This window comes from Crocuta crocuta, unplaced genomic scaffold, assembly GCF_008692635.1.
Source record: "Crocuta crocuta isolate KB4526 unplaced genomic scaffold, BGI_CrCroc_1.0 scaffold92, whole genome shotgun sequence".
Taxonomy (NCBI): domain Eukaryota; kingdom Metazoa; phylum Chordata; class Mammalia; order Carnivora; family Hyaenidae; genus Crocuta; species Crocuta crocuta.
In genome coordinates this window covers 2,922,293-2,942,943 of record NW_027528804.1, presented here as the reverse complement: position 1 = coordinate 2,942,943, position 20,651 = coordinate 2,922,293, and the positions used below count along the sequence as shown (strand labels likewise).

Below are 20,651 nucleotides of genomic sequence, written 5' to 3'. Positions count from 1 at the left end.
CAGTAGCCCCGCCCCGCCGCTGCCAGCCCCGCCCCGCCGCCCGCGGCGGAGCTCGCGGCCATTAGCCTGGCCCCAGCAGCCCGCGCGGAGGTCGGGTCCTGGCGGCTTTTTCCCCAGAGCGGCGCGCGGTGTACGCGGCGGTTGCTGGGCGCCAGGGCCGCTCCCAGGGTAGCGAGGGATGCTGAAGGAATTGTAGGTACGGTCTATTTTTCTGAACTCTCTTCCTTCCCAGGCCTTGGGCACTGGCCCCTCATCCCGCGCGGTCCTTCCCCTCCTGTAGGCCCGGGGAGCTCCTTTCCTCGCGTTCAGGAGCAGACGTGGGCTCCTTTGTCAGAAGCTGAGGAAACAGCCACAGACCATTTCCTCTCCTCCCCCTGACTCGTTTCTTTACCCCCTCATCCCACATCGCTGTCTTTTTTATTCTCTCCCTTCCTCCGCTTCTCTCATTTTACAGGTAACTCGCAAGTAAGAAAAAGAGATCTGTCAGTCAAGACTGACTGCGGAATTAGTTTTATTAAGGGCAGACGTTGTCCAAAGGGTGAATATGTGCAAATGAACTTTAACGTGCTCCTATGACTGGAGATGTGTTCCAGGATTGGTTGCTTATCCTGGGAAGGCGCTCCTCCCTAACCTACCCACGTCTCGGTTCCCCCACTCCCAGCCTCTTTCTGTGGGTTTTATCACAGTGGACAAGCCCTTTCAATGGTCTTGAAGAGACTAAGAACAATTGTACGACGGGTACCATGTGTCCAGTACATCACTCAGGAGTTCTAAGAGCTCTGCAGGCCCAAACCAGGTCCCTGACACCCCTCTGTATGTGTCCTAGAGCCTATGAAAAATTGAAGGGACAGGAGCAATTGACCTGGGTAGTCCCTAATTTTTCATACGCATAAATAAAATTGTAATTTGTGCAAGAGCAGTGTGGAAAATTAACACTTGTTACTATCCCAGCTAAAGAATTCATGACCACAAACGGTTCAGTCACTATGTGCTTATGAAGAGGGCATTCATATTTATTGCCTTCTGTGAATACAAAATTTATAGTAGCTGTTTTTATCAGTTGGCTGTCTCTGTCATGAACGCCTGCCCATTACCTGACAAAAGGAAAAAGGCAAGTGCAATAATAGTACTATATAAAGTACCATGTTTATGTTATGCTACATCTCATGTTGTACATTATTTTCATATTTTCACTAAACAGATTTAATAGTACCTGGAGCTTAGTATAATATACATTCAGTAAATATTTGTTGAAGAGATGAATGGATGAGATCCTCAAGGAGCCATGCCTTACTCGCTTTTGTTTTCCTTGGACCCAGAGCTAAGTCTAACATTAGCAAGTTTATAAATGTGAGAGATCAGATGGAGTGACTCACTCACAAACAGGCATTCATTAAATATCTCTAGAAATCTACTGTTTTGCCAGTTATTCCGAATACAATGGTAAGAAAGACTGGCTAGATTCCTATTCTCATGGAACTTAAGATTGAGGGAGAAAAGCAAGAAGATATGAATGAGGAAATTTTGGATAATGTTAAGTGTAGTGAAGAAGCAAACACAGTAGGAAGTGAAAGACACTGAGGAAGAGGTTGCCTTAGATTGATTGGTTAAGGAAGGGCTCTCTGAAGACCTGACATTTTTGCTGAGACCTCAGTGATCTAAAAAAGGCAGTCACAAAATAGTAGGAAGAGAGCATTGAGGTTAAACGGAATTCCAATTGCAAAAATCCTACAGTAGGAAAAAGCTTGACTCTTTCAAGGAACACCATAAAGACTGCTCTAGCTTCAGTGTGGGTTAAGTGGTAAAACATGACCTTGAAGAGATAGATAGGGGCCAAAGCATACAGGGCTTTGAATAGGTCATGGGGATATGCCCTTGGAATAAGTTTGGAATTCATTTAAAGCGTGATGATAAACCAACGAAAGTTCTTCTGGAAGGGAGTAATATAATCTGATTTACATTGAAAAAAGATGTGTTCTGCCTGTTATGTGGTTAAAGGATCATAGAGTTGGGGGACAAGATTAGTAGCAGAAGACGATTGTGATCCAGGAAGAAATGACAATAGTTTGGGCTAAAGTATAGAAGTGGATGGATATGAGATATATTTGAGGCAGAACCTACAGATTTGGTGATGTTATGAATGTAGGGATGAGAAAAAAAGAATCTTCTAGGTTTTTGTCTTGAATCTGAGTGGATGGTTGTGCCATTTACCAAGTGAAAAAGACTAAAGAAGAAAATGTGTGTGTGTGTGTGTGTGTGTGTGTGTGTGTGTCTATGTGTGTTGGGAAGAGGTTGTTTTTATTTTGTTTACCTAAAGTTTGATCTATGCTTATTAGAAATCTAAAGTAAATCTGGAGTCTTGAGTTCTGTGTAAGAAACCAAAGATACAAAATTGAGAATCATCAGCACGTAGAAGAAACTACCTGCGTAAAGTGTATTCATAGAGAGGATTGCAATGATTAGAGGTAAAACAGAAAAGAAGCAAGCAAAGGAGACGGATAAGGGCTTGCCACTGAAGTAGGAAGAAAATCCAGAGTGCAGTGACTTAAAAGCCAAGACAACAAAGCATGGCCAGTGCTATTGTAACATGCTGAAAAGTCAAATAAAGTAGAGATCTGATCATTGGATTTTGGCAACATGTAGTAGTTATGTGCCTTGACAAGCACAATGAAGAGAAAATGTAATGTGAAGAAATAGATATAGCACTATAGACATCTCAAGATACTTGAGGAAGAAGAGCTGAGAAATGTAGATAATAGAGGAATATGTGGAGTCAAAGTAGAATTCTCAAAGATAGGGACACTTAAGTACGTTTCTAAGCTAATGGGAATTATCCAGTAGAGAAGAAAAAAATATATAGTATAAGAGAGAATGTGTATATTTTATGAGTGAAGTCTTTGAGAAAATAAGAAGGAATGGGATCCAGGGAATATGTAGAAGTGTTGGCTCAGGAACATGAACATAAAATTTATAATAATAGGAAGAAAGGCAGTGAGTATAGGTAGAAATGCAGATAGATTAATAGATCTACTGATCTCAGGAAAGAGTTTGCCTGATACTGATTCTCTTTTTCTCAATAAAGTAGAAAGTCTGAGGCAAGATCAGTAAGGAGAGAGAAGGAAGAATGTTTGGGTAGGAAGAGAGGGCATAAAATAGTCATTTTAGAGAATGGAAGGAAGTCATCCTTGTCTTAGTCTGCTATAACAAAATAGCATAGACTAGGTGGCTTATATAAACAGTTTTATTTCTCATAGTTCTAGAAGCTGGGCAGTCCGAGATCAAGGTACTGGCAGATTCAGTGTCTGGTGAGAGCCCTATTCCTGGTTCATAGAAAGCGAAAAGGGATTAGAGAGCTCTAAAGAACTCTTATTAAGAGCACTAATCCCATTCCTGAGGGTTCTGTCCTCATGACCTAATCATCTACCAAAGACCACCCCCCCACCTCCTAATGCCATTACATTGGGATATAGGATTTGAACAGATGAATTGTGAGGGGGCACAAATATTCAGTCTAAAGCAATACTAGAGAAGCATACTAGCGTAGCTGGACAGGATCAAGTGCCCATTTGAGATTTGTAGCCTTGTAAGTGGGTAGCTGAGATAGGGCGCAGGAAGATCATAGGAGCCACAGAGGTCAAGGAGCCATAGACCATAAGGGTTGGCTTACCTGGGTATTTGTGGTAAGTTAGTGGCTAAGTGAGATCTTGAACCCAGATATCCTGACTGCCCACTCAGTAGGTTACCATTTTACTGAGAAATAGCTCACAGCATTAACTTTTATGCCACCTACCCTTCCAGTTGACATAAAAAAATTTTTTTTAATTGTGACCTGATTTATTTTTTGATCCATATTTCCAGATTCTAGGTAGGCTGCTGCTTTTGTCTCTCTTGTCCCTTTAATATTTAATTCTTTTAGCTGTTTTTTTGTGAGGTTTTTTTTTTTTAACCACTTCCATCAATATGTGTTTATTAAATTGCAAAAGCCTACCTCTTAAATGGTAAAGATGAAGGATAAAATTTGGAAATCCTGCTGTCTGTAGAGCTGGGATGACCAGTAGTAGGGAAACCTGTCTGTATTCACTTATAATAATAATAATAATAATAATAATAATAATAATAATAAAACACAGCATTGGGGTAGCCTTTTACATATTCTCATATCTCACTTGATTTTATAACTACCTTTCCCAGATGAGAAAACTGAAGCTCAGAGAGGTTAAGGGTCTTGGCCAAGGCCATATACCTAGTAAGTGGCAGAATTATTAACCACAGTATTCTGACAATAAGCCTCATGGTTTGTTGTTGTTGTTGTTGTTGTTTTGTTTGTTTTTGGGTTTGTTTGTTTTTTTTACTGTGGTGGTTTGTTTCTTTGCTTTTTACACTCTATTACATCCAAAGTAGTATCAAAGAAAAACTCTCCTAGGTAGAAAGTAATGGCTGGCTAGAGGCTTTTTACAATTTAAAAACGTTTTGTATGTGTTTAAAATTCAGCAGTTAGCGAAATTAGATAATTACCTACCGTCTACTGTGTTAGGTAATTTAGAGAACTCAGAAATGATTACAAAATCAACACTGATTTAATCCAGTAGGGAAATGGATGGAAATGGAAGTCACTAAGTAGCATTTCTTGGGCCCTTTCCAACATACTATTTGTGCTTCCACAATACCCTGTATCAACTAAATTCTATATACAAAGGAGAATGAATAAAGTACCAGTTATATGGTGGGCTCTTGCTGAATATTTGTCAAATAAAAGAATGATAATAGTTAAACAAGTAATTATAATTGTGGGATACATGCTGTGATAAGGGATGGATGCTATGATAAGGATGCATCCTGAAGGGAACTTCTAAAGGAAGGACTTCTACACTGATAGTTGTGAAAAAAAAATAGTGGTCTATGATTAGAAGACAGCATTCAGAATGTATAGTCTCAGACGTATGAGCTTGGCACGTTTAAAGAACTAAAATAGTATGGCTGAAGTTTTAAAAAATGAGGAGATAGGCAGGGACAAGCTCTGTAAGATGAGTTTAAGAAGCTCGGACTATTTTCTTCTATGGGAAGCCATTGAGGAATATTAGGCAAGAAGTTGCCGTAATCATGCCACATTTTACTTTATGCTGCATTGTGGAGATTATAAGGTGAGGACCAAGACTGGATGCGGGAGGACAGTTGGAAGATCATTACAGAGTCTATGTGAAAAGGTGCTTGTGGCCTGGCCTGGCACAGTGGCAATTTATACGGAGAGAGGCTGGACAAAATTTTCAATTATTTAGGAGCTTATTATTAACATGATTTAGTAACTCACTGGGTGTCAGCAGGAAAAGAGAAGGAATGACTGAAGTTTCTGATTTCAGCAAGTAGGTAGATGATGGCTTCATTCTCTGAGATAGGAAATTCTCCGAAGAAGGAATAGATTTAGTGGGGAAGCTCTTTGGTTCTAGTTGTACCTATAGTGAGCTTAATAAGATGCTTATAAAGACAATGAAGTAGAGATATCCAATAAGTAGTTAAGTACACTTCTTAGAATCTCAACAGAGCTTCTCTATGCCAGACTCATCAGCATATTGGTCATAATTCGAGCCATGAGAGTAAAATAAGCTCCTTAAGAAATGTATATAGAGTGAGAAGAGGACATAGGGAAGAATGCCGAGGAACCCCAACTTTCAAAGGGTGGATAGAAGAAAAGAAGACCAGAGACACAGAAAGGACAACCAGAGAGATAGAATGAAGGCAGAACAAGTGACAAAGTGATGTGAGAATTCAGAAAGGGAAGAAGACTTCTAGTTTTGTGTTGTACCTTGCAGGAAGTTCTATTGGAATGACCTTTAAGCAATAGATATCATTTACAAAGAAGACATGCAGTGGGAAAGTATTCCAAGCAAAGAAATAAAAAATGCATGGGAAAACAATTAACAGTTTAATATGACTGAAATGTAGGGTCAAGAGAACTAGAGCGAAAGCCATGATGGTTTGATGCCATTTTGTGGAAAACCATGGATTCTGGGTAAGTTGTTGGTAACTTCATTATTTGGGGAGAAAAACCATCATGGTTAGACTAACAAAAAGTCAAAGATATAAATCATCCTCTGAACCCTGGAATATCTTACTATTTTATTGTGGAAACAAGATCTAGGCACCTGAATAGAATAAAAATTCAAGATAACTTCTGATTAATGAGAACACTAACTCTTATAGGAATTTTAACACTGGCAAAGTCGTTTGAATTGGAGTAATAGTTTAGCCCAGATTTTTATTGTCCTGATTAAATAATATGCCAGCTAGTCATTATCTTAAAAACAAAAACAAGCAAAAAACCCTGATCTCATTTGAGTGCTCTGTATAAAGAATATTCTCCTTGTGGATATAGTTTTCAGATTCATCTGTTCAAAAAGTTTATACTCTAGTTTTTTACTTAATGATCTTTGATGTACACTAAAAAGACTTCTTTGTATGAAAGACAACAGTAGTTCCAAAGATCCTAAAGCATATAAACAGATATTGATGCATATGCTTTACCTAACATTCATGTCATAAATATACGTTAAATGACCATTATGTGTCAGTAATGCATAGTGGGTCAGAGCATCAACTACACATTGAATCACACATGAATTCAGATCCCAGCTCTGCTTTCAATGGAAGGAAAAAAGTTGCAGTCTTACTTACAATAGTTTATACTTAATTTCGCAAATATTACGATTTTGAAAGAAATGTCAGTTATTATGTAGCCAATTGTTAATGCTACTATCAAACTTGATTGTTATTTCTTAAATCTGTAGTGGAGAGATATGAGAAATGATTTGAAAGTATTTAGCTAAACCACCAAGTGAGTTATCCATATTTAGAAAACTAAGAATTGGCCATAAATTTTATTGAATGGTATTAGAGTCACTAGATGTCGCCATTGCACAGCATTGCTTCAAAATGAATAAACCCAAAGTACAGTGTATAGTAACAAGAACACACACCAGAGAAAGACAAGTAGTTTCTGTTATGTGATACACACACATACATACATGATATTTATATAAGATGTGTAATTCCCAAGCAAGATGTGTTGGTATCCTTGCACATTGTTCTTAGTAGCTCCATAAGAGAATAGAAAGAAGCAAGAAAGAAAACTGATAAAGACCTTAGGTCATCTAACATCGTTCCTCTCTACCTCATTTTATAAATTTGAAATTGAGGTATGGGGGGGGTGGTGCCTGGGTGGTTAGGTGTCTGACTTCGGCTCAGGTCATGATCTCACAGTTTGTGGGTTCGAGCCCCACATCGGGCTCTGTGCTGGCAGCTAGCTCAGAGCCTGGAGACTGCTTCAGATTTTGTGTCTCCCTTGCTCTGACCCTCCCCTGCTCACACTGTTTCTCTCTCTCTCAAAAATAAATAAAACATTTAAAAAAAATTGAGGTACGGGTAGGTAAAGTGACAAGAAATTTACTCAATGCTATGTGGCAGATTAAAAGCAGAAAGCTTAGAATTCCCAATTCTATAATACCACACTGTGTCCATTATTAATATCTACAGTCAAACATTCTAATGAAACTAGAATCTCTAAATCCATCAAAATTTTCAACTACTTTATTTTTTTTTTAATTTGTGTGTTTTTTCACCTTATTTATTTACTTTGAGACAGAAAGAGAAAGAGCAAGTAAGTGGGAAGGGGCAGAAAGAGAAGGAGAGAGGGAATCCCAAGCAGGCTCTGCACTATCAGTGCAGAACCCAGTGCAGGGCTTGAACTCATAAACTGTGAGATCACAACCTGAGCCAAGATCAAGAGTCAGAACTTAACCAACTGAACAACCCAGGCACCCCAAATTTTCTACCACTTGAAAAGCAAAGTTTAGTAATATGACAGCAGTTACTATTTATAATAAAAAGTATTAATTGATTACCATAGCTTTTGCTATGAACTGTACAAGTATCTTACTTTATCCCCATAATAGCAAGATATGTAGCATGTATTTACTTATTTCTGTCTTATTCCAAATGAGATTTTTAACAGGCTTATTGAAACAAATATAGCCTAAAATTTTAGAAAGAAACTGAGGTGATCCATAAATATAAGATACTAAAATATAAACCAGTATGAAGTCGTCTTTTTGTGAGTATACAAAAAACATGCCCTGATGTCTAGTGAAATCAAATTTGGTTGGCTTGTCTCAAATTTTGTTCTGCTTTCTCTAACTGTAAGCACAAAGTAAGAAAAGTAGATAGTACTGTGCTCATTAAAAGATGACAATTTACTGTAATTTCCCAAGATCGTACAACTAATGTATTTCTGATTACAAAGCGCTCATTCTTTCCATTATGCCAGCTATCCAGATGTACAATGAGAGGACTCCTAACAGAATATAGTCACTGTAATCCTTAGACACCTGGATTACCACAATTGCTTCTGATTTATACAGGTAGGCTTTTGCTTATATCAAATTTATTTTAAATAATTGCACAGAGCAGTTGACAAGATTTTTTCTGTCAGGAAATTGACTCCTAAGAATGTTATTAAGAGAAAGATAAATTTTATGAGTTAATCTATATTTTAAATTATAAAATTTGTATTAAGGAAATAGACAGTTGAAAATGTGATTAATAGAGAAAGAGGTCTCCAGGGGAAGCAAGAAGTCCAAAGGAAAATAGAAGGAGACATCTAGAGCAAAGAGAAAAGCAGATAGGCACAGTATTAAAAAAGAGAGAAGGGGCAATAGGGAGAAAGCTAAGGCTCATACACCCTGCCTAGCCTGCTTCTGATCCCTACATTACTCAAGTATCTGGATTTTCTTCTTTACCTCCCTCCATTTTTGTATCAAACAATCTATCCTGGCCAGGGTCCTACCTAGTTCATCGAAACTTCCCCTCTAGTCTTTTTCTATAGGAACAGAACCTTTTATGAAGTTGTCCTGTTGATTTCTTGCCTGTCTTTGCAGCAAAATCATTAGGGATCTTAGTCATTCTATAATTTGCTTCCTTTTTCATAATGTATTTGTAAAGCCTGTTCTTGGTGTTGGACATCTTCCTCTTCTACAAAAGTGGCCTTTTTTTGTTAACATGCAGAAATGTTTTTGGTTTTGTTGCCGCTTTGAGTATCTGGCATTTTCACATTCTCAGTTCACTCAGTGTTTATGCCACACGTATGTATTGAGAGGCTGCCATGTGGTAGGCACTATGTAGATCAAGGGTAAAACCAGATATTATCCCTCTTGTGGAGCACACAGCCTTCCAATTCCATCTACTGCAACCTCTTTTTTCACTGCTCACAGTAAAAAACTCTGGACAAAAGGTGAAGACCAACTACCTGAGGATCGAAAAGTAAACAAAAGCAGGTGGGTTATAAAGGAGAGTCAGAACCACAGGGTGAATTTCTCTTGCTCTTGCAGTTTTGATCTGAAGACAGGCTCCAGTCATAAAACCACGCAAGGACAGCACAAGAGGCTAAAACTACAATAGGAAACCTATTTTTATAGCCTGAAGATCTGGGAAAATGGACTCTATCATTTAAAGAGAATGTGAGGAATCCTTGTTATTGTTGTTTTCCTTTTGTGGCTTTTCCCCAAGGGCAGGCCCTGTTTATGACAGTATGGGCAGCTAAAACTGAGAGGGGAAAAAAACCTCATCTTCTGACCAGAGAAACCAGAAAAAGAGACTTTGAGAGATATAGTGGGGTACAGATTTAGGAGAGGAAAAAGCCGGAGAATGAGGTTCCTTAGTTCTGTATATGAACCCAACAAATGCCTTGGGTCACCCACAGCTCTGCACACAGGAGACAGGCCTAAAGCAGCGTAGCAAGGGCTTTAAGCACTAAAGTAAGATAAAACATTTTTATTTAAAATAAATATGGGGGGAAAAAACACTGCCCAAGTCACAGACTAACCCCTGAGNGGACCAAAGACAACATAGCAAAGGCTTTGAAAACAACTGAGATTGGAACCAGTGCCCACAGAAAGTAAGAGAGAGTTTATGATCTGCACCTAAACAGGTTGATTGCCTACTGAGACAAACAAGTTTAAATATTTTTCAGAGGGTTTTAACAGGACCCCGAGTCTATACAGCAAAATGTCTAGGATATACTCCAAAAATACTTGACATATGAAGAACTAGGAAATGAATGTCTTATGAGAAAAGAAGATCAATAGATGCCAATCCAAAGTGACATAGATATCAGAATTATCAGACAGAGATTAAAGCAGCTATTATAACTGTTTGATGTAGGGTAAAGTATAATTGTAATGAATGGGAAGATACACAGTTACAGCAGAAAAATAGAAACTAAAGAAACAAGTAAAAAATTTCAAGCTAAAAAATAGAGCATCTGAAATAAAAATTCGCTGGATAGACTCAACAGCAGGATGGAGATGAATGAGGAAAGAATCAGTGAACCTGATAGATAAATAGAAATTATCTGATCTGAGGAACAGAATGGGTTAAAGAGATTGAAAAATAAAGTGAGCAGAGTCTCAAAAACCCATGGGACACTAGTCTGGAGTCTATAGCCTAATGAGGCTAACACATTAAACAATCACTCTAATGGATACATAATTAGAAACAGACAAATGTTCTGAAGAAAATGATCAGGATTCTGCAAGAGCATATAATAACTGGGCCTGACTTAGCTAGGGGCAGAGGTGATATCATAAATATTTCTCTAAGGAATGTTCCTTGAGCTGAGGGTTGAAAAGGGGTTAACCAAATGAAAGGGAGATTGGTGGTAGAGAGTGTTTCAAATTAGAGAGAAAAGCAAGTGTTAAGGCCCCACAGAAGGAACTTAGCAATTTCAGGGAACTGAAAGAACACCAGAGTGGCTAAGAGTAGGGGAAAAAATAGATGGGGAATGGTATGAATTAATTAGGCTAGAGAGGGAGCCAGGGACCACATTGTGCAGAATCCTATAGGTCATTGCAATGGACTGAATGTGTCCCTCCCCAAATTCATATATTGAAACTTTTTTTAAAGGTTATTTATTTTTGGAGAAAGAGCACATATGAGCAGGGGAGGGACAGGAAAAGAGGGAGAGTGAGAATCCCAAGCAGGTTCCTTGCTGTCAGCACAGAGCCCTATGTGGGGCTTGACCTTAGAGCCGTGAGATCATGACCTGGGCTAAAATCAAGAATTGGACGCTTAACTGACTGAGCCACCCAGGTGCCCCCATATATTGAAATCTTAACCCTCAGTGTGATAGTATTATGAGGTGGGACCTTTGGACGTTCCATGAGAGTAGATTCCTTATAAAGGGATTAATACCCTTATCAAAGCAAGCCCAGGGAGCTCTCTGCCTCTCGTTTTGCCATGTGAGGATACAACAGAAGTTGGCAGACTGTAACCCGGAAGAAGACTTTCCACCCTTCTTGCTGATTTTGGATAAACAACCTCCAGAATTGTGAGGAATAAATTTCTGTTACTTATACGCCACCCAGTCTGTGGTACTTTGTTGTGGTAATCTGAACGAAGACAATGATGTTAATATTTTTGTCTTTATCCTAAAGCCAGTGGGGATTATTAGGGCACTCAACCAGTGAACTAGTGGAGGACTGAGAGATAGAAACTTCTATCTTTTAACAATTGAGAAGGATGATCCTGTAAAGGAGACGGAGAAGGAGTCTGAGAGAGTGAGTGGTTTAATAAGAACCGAAAAACGTATGTTTCATGTCATATGATCACTTGGAGATTACTTATGATCCTTGCTAGACCTTTTTTTTTTTTTTTTGAGTGGGGAGTGAAAGAAGTAGAATCTTCAACTAGAGGACAATGAGGGGTAAATAGTTCATGGAGAAAAAAAGACTGAGAACTGCCAACTCTCCAAAAAGTTTGTTGGTAAAGGGACAGAGAGATAGGAAGCAACTAAACGGGCAGATGGGTTTCTGGGAAACTTTTATTAAGATGAACTCATTTAAAAGTTATTGCGAAGGATCTGGTTAAAAGGAAGTACGAGGGGAGAGAGAGTTGGTACAGGCAGAGAAGTATCGTTGATAGTATAAAATTCTTGAGAATATAGGAAGGAATATAATAAAATACACATGCTCTGACTGCCTTAGCTAGGAGGAACAACACTTCCTTTAAGACGAGAGGAAGCTAGGTTTGTGTATGGAAATTGGAGGTAAGGTTATCTACCGAGAACGAAGGGGAATACGTGGAGGATCTATGGTTTGAGAAGAGTGGAAAAGGTCTGGAATAGTCGTTGGGGAAAATGAGCTGACAGAGTGTATATGTTGGGTTTGGTACATTTTAAAGGCCCACTAGAGGCTGTTGGTTATGAATTTATAGTAATACCAGGTTACTCTAGGGTAGCTTTCAATGGTAGTATTCAGTTGCTCAGTTAAGTGAATCAAAATATGAGATAATAGGGTTGGTGCAGGATCAAGGTTTCTCTAGAAAGGCACAACAATAATCATATTTCAAGAGCAAAGGATATTGGTAATATTTTGGCGATGATAGATCACACATTGAACGCAAAAGGAAGTAATGAGGGAAAAAGCTAAAGTCTTGAACTAAAAGTATCATTGTACTATACATCCTGATGCAGTTGAAAAATAATTGATAGGAATGAAGCAAATGTAATTAAAGAAGCAAGCTGAAAGAAGATAAGATAATATTTTTAGAGGTAGATGTTTGAATTAGTGACTATTGATTATAGAACATTTCAGATGATGGAAGGGTCTATTATGGCCTTTCTTTATTGGAAAGGAAGTAAAGAACTGGGAACCAAGGTAGTAGCTGAATTATCCAAGTTTATGTTTAAGACTCACAAGCATTACAAATTTGGGGTCAGGTGCTCATGCTTTTGGTGAGTAATGGAAAGGGACCAAGATGAGGTCAGTAAATGACAGAGGTAAGAAGAGAAAGATGGTGGTATTGTCAAATTATACAAGCTTCAAAGCAGCAAATTTTTTAAAAGTAATGCTTAGAAATAGCATTAGGGAGTCAGAAGGAATGCTAGCGAATAAACAGGTATTATGTAAGAGAACTACAGGGGAAGAAGTGTCCTTAAAGGAAGGGCTTGGTTTCAGATAGAACACAGAAGATGAGAGAATGCTCTGAAAATAGATCGAAAATGTAAGAGGCTGAGAGTTTGATAATAGGCTAGCAGAAGTTCCAGCATACTCAGTGAAAGGACTTGGGAGGTGATGGGCATGTAGAGGGTAGGATCACAGGCAATGAAATGATGGCTAGGGATCTTAACACTTTTATAAATTGATTTCCTATGAGCTATTTCTAAATAATGGTAGCCTTCTATTACTTATTATTTTTTATTTTTTAAAATGTTTTAATATTTATTTTTGAGAGAGAGACAGAGACAAAACATGAGTGGGGGAAGGGGCAGAGGGAGGAAGACACAGAATCTGAAGCAGGCTCCAGGCTCTGATCTGTCAGCACAGAGCCCGACACGGGGCTTGAACCCAGAAACCGTGAGATCATAACCTGAGCCAAAGTTGGATGCTTAACCAGCTGAGCCACCCAGATGCCCCATATATATTTTTTTAAATATTTATTTACCTTGAGAGAAAGAGAGAGAATCCCAAGCACTGTCAGCACGGTGCCCCACACAGGATCCAATCTCATGAACTGTGAGATCATGACCTGAGCCAAAATCAAGAATCGGAAACTTAACTGACTGAGCCACCTAGGCGCCCCTGAAACATACTCATTATGCTCTATTTTGAAGTTTTTTCTAGGGCCCTTATTTTTCATATTTTCTTTTCTAAAATGTAAAGGCCAAATAGTTAGATATTTGATAGATTTTTTTCTCTCTTTTTGAAAATGGATTTATTGTAGCCACTTCCTAAACATTAGCATCTAAACCTTCGTGAAAACTTTTGTCTATGTCTGGCACAGTGTCTGGTATATTATAGGAACTTTAGTTTTAAGAGTGTAGGCTCTGGAACCGACTGCCTGATTCTGGCCCCACCCAACTCCTTTATTTATAGCTATGTTACAATAGAGAAGTTTATTCAGCTATTCTAGGATAGTAAAGCATGAACAAAAGGAGTAAACCAAGGAGGAATGTGGTAAGGTATCCTGATCTGTGGAAACTAAGTGAGGCTACCATAATTTGGGGAGTACATCATCTAAGGCAAAATTCTTAGAGAACTATTTCCCATAAATTAGGACAAATTGAAGTAAAAACTGAGAGTTGCAAAGCTGTCTCACTCAAGTTCAGTCTCTGATCTGCTTAGTGATTAACACTTCCCCCACTCCCCATATTTCCGTCTGGAGGAAGATATTATCTGGAGACTATAAATTTTTATACACGATGTCAAGCTTTCGATAAAAATTATTAGCCATGCTAGCTATTAGACAATACTATATGACTACCAGCCAAGATGGAAAATTGAAAATAGGAACAGACTCAAAGGTGACCCAGAATTTTTAGTTAGCAGTTAGCAGACGAAGATGTTGAAATGACTATGATTGTAAGAACTAGAACTATAAAATTCTTAAAAGAAAATATGGGGGTAAACTCCATGATATTGGATTTGGCAATGATTTCTTGCATAAGATAGCCAAAGCACAGACAATAAAAGAAAGAGAGAAATTGGACTACATCAAAATTTAAAACTTTTGTATATTGAAAAACACCATTAACAGAGAAAAGGCAACCCACAGTGACAAAATGTTTGCAAATAATATGTCAGATAAGTGATTAATACCCAGAATGTATAAAGAACCCTTAAAACTTGAAAACAAAAAATAAATAACCCAATTAAAAACTGGGCAAAGACTAGAATAGATATTTTCTAAAGAAGATATACAGATGGCCAATAAGCACATGAAAGATGCTAGGGGCGCCTGGGTGGCTTAGGGTTAAGTGTCCGACTTTCGCTTAGGTCATGGTCTGGCAGTTCGTGGATTCGAGCCCCGCGTCGGGCTCTGTGCTGACTGCCAGCTCAGAGCCTGGAGCCTATTTCGGTCTGTGTCTCCCTCTCTCTCTGACCCCTGCTCACGCTGTCTCTCTCTCTCCTAGAAATAAATAAAACATTTAAAAAAGAGAGAGAAAGATGCTCAATAATCATTAGGAAAATAGAAATGAAAACCACAATGAAATACTATTTCAAACCAACTAGAATAGCTGTTATCAAAAAACAAAATAACAGGTGCTGACAAGTATAGAAATTGGAACCCTTGTGCCTTATTAGGTATGAATATAAGATGATATAGCTATAGTCACTGTGGAAAACAGTATGGCAGTGCCTCGAAAAATGGAACAATTACCATATGATCTAGCAGCTTTCCTTATATATATATATAAACCTAAAATAATTGAAAGCAGAGACTTGAACAGATATTTATACACTCATGTTCTTGGCATTATTCACAATAGTCAAAGGGTGTAAAGAACCCAAATATCCATAAGTGAATGAATGGATAAACAAAATGTGGTGTGTACATCCAATGGGATGTTATTCATCTGTAAAGGGGAAGGAAATTCTGATACATGATACAACATGGATGAATTTTAAAGAATTTCACCTTATACTAAGTGAAATAAACCAAATGCAAAAGGAAAAATATTGTGAATCCACTTATCTGAGGTACTTAAGGTAGTCTAATTCATAGAGATGGAAAGTAGAATCTGGTTGCCAGGGGATTAGGAGGAAAGAGAATGGGGAGTTGTTTAATGGGGAATTGGATACAGGATTTCAGTTCAGGATGATGAAAAGTTCTGGAGATGCATCCTGGTGATGATTGCTTAATAATGTGAATGTATTTAATGCCAGTGAACTGTGTACTTTAAAATGGTAAAGGTTTGTTATTTTACCTTTGATTAATATCAGACAAAGATATATTATCATCAAAGGATACATAGTAAGAATGATAGTTAAATTCTCAACAGAAGTTATGGGAGCCAGAATACAGTAACACATCTTTAAAATTCTTAAAGAAAATAACTTCTAATATGGAATTCTGTATTCAGTGAGAATCCCTTTCAGAAGTGAAGGTGAAATACATTTAAGGCAAACAAATAATGAAGAGATTTATTACCAACAGTTATATTTTAAAACAAGTAGAGACAATACCAAGGCTAGCAAGGATATAAAACAACTGTAAAGACAGGTTGCAACCAATGCAATAAAGAAAGAAAAAAACAAAATATATAAAATTTAGGGAGCACCTGAGTGGCTCAGCTGGTTAAGCATCCGACTCTTGATTTTAGTTCAGGTAATGATCTCATGGCTCATGAGATCAAGCCCCGCATCAGCCCCAGTGCTGACAGTTCAGAGCCTGCTTAGAATTCTCTCTCTCCTTCTCTCTCTGTCCCTCCACTGCTCATGCTCTCTCTCTCTCTCATAATAAATAAACTTTTAAAAAATGTATAAAATTTAGAAAGGAAGAAATTAAAAAATATTTGCTGACTACATGCTTGTATAGTTAGAAAATCCAAGAGAATCTACAAACTATTAGAATGAATTTATTAAGGCCTAGTTCAAGAAAAATAAATAAAAATTATTTGTATTTCTATATACCAGCAAAAAAACAAGTAACAAAATTTTTTAATGGTACTGTTTTTGGTACATCCCAAAAAACATCATTACCTAGAAATAAGCCTATGTTGAAATAAGTCTAATGAAAGATGTGTAAGACCTCCACACTGAAAACTATAAACATTAAGATAAACTAAAGAAAATCTAAATATATGGAGAGATGTATACAATGTTTAAGGATTACAAGACTCAATATTGTTAAGATGTCAGTTCTCCCCAAATTGATCTACAGATTCAATGCAATTTCTGTCAAAATTCTACCAGATATAGAAAGAGAGAGGGAGAGAGAGTGTATAAGTATGAATGGACAACTTTATTCTAAAATTTATGTGGAGAGGCACCTAGGTGACTCAGTAGATTGAGCATCAAATTCTTGATTTCAGCTCAGGTCATGATCCCAAGGTGGTGGGCTCCCCACTGAGCATGCTTAAGTTTCTCTCTCTCTCTCTCTCTCTCTCTCTCTCTCTCCCTCCCTCCCTCTCCCCCCTCCCCACTCCTCTCCCACTCGTTCTCTCTCTCTCAGATACATACATAAATATATACATTAATTAGTTTTTTAAAAATTAAAATTTATGTGGAAATACAAAGAGACAAAGAGTCAATCCTACTCTGAAGGAGAACAAAGCTGGAGAGTTTACAACACCAGATAACAATTCCTATTATGCAAGTATTAGTGTGGTGTTGGCATAAGGATAGAGAAATAGACTGGTGGAAGAGAATCAAAAAGTAAATTCACATATATGTGGTCACCTGATTTACAACAAAGGTGACACTGGAATGCAATGGGTAAAGGATCTTTTTAATAAACAATGGTGAGTCAATTTGATATTGATATGGGAAAAATTGAATTTTTATCTCTTCTCACACCATACATAAAAATCAATTCCAGATGGATCATAGACCTAAATTGAAAAGCAAAACATTAATGCTCCTAGAAGAATATATATGTGAATACCTTTATGATTTCGGGGTTCGCAAAGATTTATAAAATAATAAAAGCTCTAATTATAAAGAAAATAAGATAAATTGGACTAAATTAAAATAAAAATTTCCAGAGGCACTTGGTGGCTCAGTGAGTTGAACATCAACTCTTGACTTTGGCTCAGGTAATGATCCCAGGGTCTTGGGATTGAGCCCCACGCTAGGCTCTGTGCTGAGCATGGAGCCTGCTTAAGGTTCTCCCTCTGCCCCTTTTCCCTGCTCACATATTCTGTTTGCAATAAATACATAAATAAATTTAAAACAATAATAATAAATAAAATAAAAACTTATGTTCATTCAAAGACATCATCAGCATGAAAAGGAAAGCCACAGAGTAGGAGACAAATATTGGCTATTTATATATCTAATAAAAGATTTGATTCTGTAATACATACTCAAAAAGTCAGTAAAAGAGAGCCCATACATTTTTTCCAATGGGCAAGAGATTTTAACAGATAATTTACTAAAGAAAATATTCAAACGACCAATAAATATGTGAAAATGTTAGTCACCATGAAAATACAACTTAAACCCACCATGCAACATCACTGGAAAAACTAAAAGGAAAGACGTGAGGTGTCTGGGTGGCTCAGTCAGTTAAGCATCCTACTTTTGATCTCAGCTCAGGTCATGATCTCAGGATCATGAGTTCAAGCCCTGAATTGGGCTCCATGCTAGGTGTAGAGCCTACTCAGATAGAGAGAGAGAGAGAGAGAGAGGAGAGAGAGAGAGAGGGAGAGAGGGAGAGAGTAAAAAGGCAATACTGAGGTTACCGAGGTTAACAAGGATTTGAATAGTATGAAAGAGTATTTGGTTCAAATTCCAGCTATGCCACTTGCTAGCTTTGTGAGTTTGGGAAAACTACTTAATCTTCCCGGGCTTCAGTTTCAACATCTATAAAATGAGAATAACGAATGTGGGAATCAAATGAAAGGATTCATGTTAATTACTTAACATAATCCAACTTATATCAGTTATTATTTAATCCTCACAATAACCAATACATTTAGCATATTATATCATTACTTTACAGATAAGGAAATTGAGGCCTAGGGAAATAAATCACTTCTCACAGTTATCTTTTAAGATAAAGGGAAGAGCGAAATACATTTCAATCTCAGCTCCAAAGTCCTTATTTTTAGTGACCATGCATACCACCTACCAATTGCTCTCTTGGCAGATATGTAATGGGAGTACGGAGTAGTTCACCAGGCAAATATTACTTGACACAGTATCAAACTTCTCTTACAGCTGCTAACATGTACATGTGTTCAGACTCCAGTTATCTAGGTTTTGATGCTCTAGTGCATGGTCTGCTTGCCTGGATTCCAAGTCCTGCTGCTCTAACCATAGCATAGCCGTAGATTTTAAAATATGCTCCCTGGTTTCTTATGTAATTCTTGGTGTTAGTTTGCGTGCTCCTGTCCATCTGCCTAGTCGTGACTCACAGCTTCTCATTAGTTAGATCACAGTTCAGATGTCACCTTGATCACTGTAACATCATCCAGGTTTATTTTCTCTGGTACTTAATCACGATCTGAAATATTTCTTATTGTCTTCCCCTTCCTCCCAACAAAAATATATACTCCATGAGAGCAGAAACCTACATGTTTTGTTTTGCTGCTTTATCTTCAAAGCCCATTCATGTCTACTCTATTGTTTTATAAATCTTTGTGAACCCCGAAATCATAAAGGTATTCACATATATATTCTTCTAGAAGCATTAATGTTTTGCTTTTCAATTTAGGTCTATGATCCATAGAGTAGACATGCAGTAATTATTGTGGGAGTGGACTTTGTGTCCTGACCTCACAACTCTTGTGCACATCAGCTCAAATTTTTTAACAGTACTGTCCCTCAGCCTACCCTTTCAGAACTTGACACAGCTTAGATGATTTCACCTGAGGTTGATTTCACCACCCTTATGTCCATAGGGCTTACTAACATTTATCTTCTGGTCTAACAGTTAATGACAGGTTGTTGTTTTAGTGACTGGGTAGTAATTTTTATCTTCCCTTTCATTAAAGTGGAATTTTACTTTAAAAGGACTTTTAAAAGTCCTTACTTTAAAGACTTTACTTTAAAGTAAAAGACTTTACTTTTAAAGATCTTACTTTAAAAGTAAGATCTGGGTTTTTTTCATCATATCTTAAAAATAAATGTTATTTTCTGTTTTAAAGTCATATTAGTTATGAACCCTTATAAGATTTTACACACTAATATTTTACTTCATTAAAATGAGGCAATATATGTAAAACACCTAGCATATGGTAGGTGCTCAAAGATTAATGATCCTTTTCATTAAAAATTTTCACTATTAAAATTGCTTGCCTTTTTAAATAAGTATAGATACTTGAAATATTTTGGAGTTTGGTCTTATCAAGTACCTAAATATTAAAATTTAAAGGGTTTAAACTCAACAGTAACTCAAGAATTGAAAGATATTTTTAAGAAAGATACTCTTCCTACACTCAGAGGCAGCAAAATCATCGAGATGGTATAAACAACAGGTATTTTAAAATAAGTTTCCAGACCTAATTCCTCTCTTGGTGTGGTCCTATTTCATTCTTCTTTTTTTTTTTTCTAAAAATAAATTCATTCTTATTAAAATAAAATTTATTTTATTTTAAATGTTGGACCTACAGGTCTTTCAAATGGGCCACATATAAAGACAGTATGTATCAGTAACTTCCAGATGTAAGTATTAATGTAGTTGATCGTATTTAATTTAAAAAATTTTTGAACTCTCTTCTGACAGGAATGTGACTGAAAATAAAGTAAATCAATGTTGGAAATTATTTCAGTACATAAAATAAAGAACTGAGTTTTCTGATGTATGTTTTAAGATATGACCCAACATTATGACCTACTGAGAAGTATTACATTTCTGTGTGATAATGGTTCTTAAAACTTACGCACATGATTTTGCTTAATAACTTTACAATGAATATTTGGAGCTGTCTTAACTATAAAGATATTTGACTTGACTATGATACAACTTTATGACAAAAAATCATTAAAAACACCTAGCCATGTTTGTTTCAGATGGCTTTATAATACTTTTTCCAAATTATTTTTCTTTCAAGTATTAGCATGTACACCACAGAATCACAAAATGAACATTTGGAGGATGAAAACACCCCATCATCTACAAATCCTCAGGTAAAAACCTAAATATACTTTGTAATATAAGAC

The 20,651-nt window shown here is 37.1% G+C and overlaps 1 long non-coding RNA gene across 1 annotated transcript; it reads left to right on the top strand.

The window, feature by feature from the left end:
* Positions 1–89: 89 nt before the first annotated feature.
* Positions 90–20,153, top strand: LOC144224669 (uncharacterized). The gene is made up of 4 exons (XR_013333104.1): positions 90–196; positions 8,318–8,411; positions 9,378–9,506; positions 20,102–20,153. It is a non-coding gene; the product is annotated as an uncharacterized LOC144224669 (long non-coding RNA).
* Positions 20,154–20,651: the final 498 nt, after the last annotated feature.